At 39.1% G+C, this 2,269-nt stretch overlaps 1 pseudogene; it reads right to left on the reverse strand.

Annotated features, from left to right (window-relative positions):
* Nucleotides 1-2,269, reverse strand: part of LOC103581253 — a 12,741-nt pseudogene that overhangs the window by 4,697 nt on the left and 5,775 nt on the right.

A 2,269-nucleotide genomic window follows, 5' to 3' on the forward strand; every position in this document is an offset into this window, starting at 1 on the left:
TATGATTGTGTCATGAAAAAGTCTAAACTACCATAAATTTACCGTTATCATTAGAGAAGAGTCAGTGGCCATCACAGAAACCACAGGGACATTGAAATATATAAGAAAAACTTCCTCTGTTTGACTTCCATGGATATATATTCACTCACCACACAGTCACTTAGCACCCGCCTGGAAACAAGCATCTTGCTACGCTTAAATGAATATACAGTGGTTGACAACACAGTCACCTTATTCAAGGAGTTTTTAGTCTACTTAGAAAGAAAAACACACCAAAAGCAATTATGAATCTTGGTGCAGCGAGTTTTTTAATAACATATTGATTCTCTAGATAAAAAGCAAGGCTGCTTGATACAATACTTTTTAAAGTGGTGACCCTTAACTGATGTTTGCCCACTCATAAACTTGACGTCAGTGGTTGCCGTGGGGTATTCATTCTATACTGTTGGTGTATTGTATACTCACCTAACAGAGAGCCTGGCAAGGGGTATGTGCTTAGTAAATGTTCGTTAAGTGAATAAATAAATTCAGCCCATGCATCCAATTACTTCCTTTATTTTGAAGGAAATCTTCAACATAAAACATTTTTTAAGAACTCATATAGGTTATTTGTAACCCTACATAGGGAAATGAGGTCTTACACATTTTTATTTTGGATAAAAGCATATGCTACTAAGCATAAATTTTTAGAGGGTTGTGCTGTAAGTTGTTTACAACTTATAATAAGAAATTAGTCAGAACTTGTGAGAAGTGAAGTTAATGGAGTATTCTAATGTCATTTATGCAGAATCCTCTTCTATTATTTCTACTTGAATGTTACATGTTTGTCTTCCCATAAGTTTATCTCTTCAACAGGCTTACCTTTCTCTTTCATGGTATTTATAACTGTTTAAAGGCTCTTAAATATTTGCTTGTACTTTGTAAGCATCATATGCATACATGTATTTGAGTTATATATTTTGTTATTTCTTGATTTTCCAGAAAACAAGCTATTTCAAGGGGAGAAGAAAAGGGAGAGATGAGAATAGTCCCCAAATCAGCACATGAGTTTCTCTGTTGGTTACATAGCATTGCATAGGTTAGCGATTGATCCTTAGTTACATTTTACATACAGACTTATGAGTAAGGATCAAAAGATACACATTCAGCATCCCTAAGTTAATGTATAGCCTTTTCAGACATTAGTAGGTCTGGTAGGTTAAAAACAGTCCTGTTGTAACAGTTCCAGGATGTAGGGACATGATTGTTACTCAATTCCATACTCCCTCCCAAGGCTTTAGGAATTTAGCTAACCTATGTCAGAGCAGATTGCTGTCTTATCAGTAGGATACACCCTAATTAGAACTCAATCAGTCAGGGAGTCCCAGATACTCCAGAAGAATCCAGTATTCTTACTTTTGTCTCCTTTTGTCACCAGACCTACCCTGGGGATCACTCCTCTTGAGCCATGGGTGCTCAGGCCACAAGCAGGCTCATGTCCATTCCAACAGCTCTTATTGCTTGTTCCTCCAAACACCACCATAGATCTTGAATTTCTCCTTCCTCCATAAAATTCTCCTCAGAATAAAAATGAGATCTCCCCTCCCACACAGTCTCACACTGTCATCTAACTTTCCCCTCATCATCAACAGAAACCTCAGCTTCCCTACCAGAGAAGCCCACTGCCTCTCATAACCACATGCCTTTTACTGGGCTTCTTGTTTTCCCTCCTACTCAGCTTCGTTCTTTTCCTCTCATCCTTCTGGCTTTCAGCAGCTCTCCTTGCATCTGGTCTGTGCGCTTCGGGCCTCTCACAGCAAATTTCTTGCAGTAAAAAGAGCTTTAGATGGAAAGCCAGGATGAACTTCTGTATGGGACACCTGCTGGAAGTAATGAATATGGAGATCATCAGCACTCTGGCCTCAGTTTCCTTATCTGTAAAATGGATGTACTGAAAGAACTGAATATTCTCTGATATCACTTATGGCTCCAACATCCTGTGTCTCACTGTGCCCTCACTCCATCCCACCCACATGTTCTTCTTTTTCTTCACTCCACCTCTCCCTTATTCCCTCTCACTCTTCCATGTCTTTGCCATCACTCCCCACTCAGCCCTTATCTCAGATCCCAGGGCCTCCTCTTCATTTTCTCATACTGCTTATCCATTTAGTCTAATCTCAGTACCTTCTCCTTGACTCATTTTCCAAATCCAAAGCATTGCTTTACCACATGACCCTTAAATTGCCATCTGTAACTATATAAAGCAGAACTATGATTCTGTTTCTGGAAA

The sequence above is a fragment of the Galeopterus variegatus genome, unplaced genomic scaffold (genome assembly GCF_000696425.1).
Source record: "Galeopterus variegatus unplaced genomic scaffold, G_variegatus-3.0.2 Scaffold12662, whole genome shotgun sequence".
NCBI lineage: Eukaryota > Metazoa > Chordata > Mammalia > Dermoptera > Cynocephalidae > Galeopterus > Galeopterus variegatus.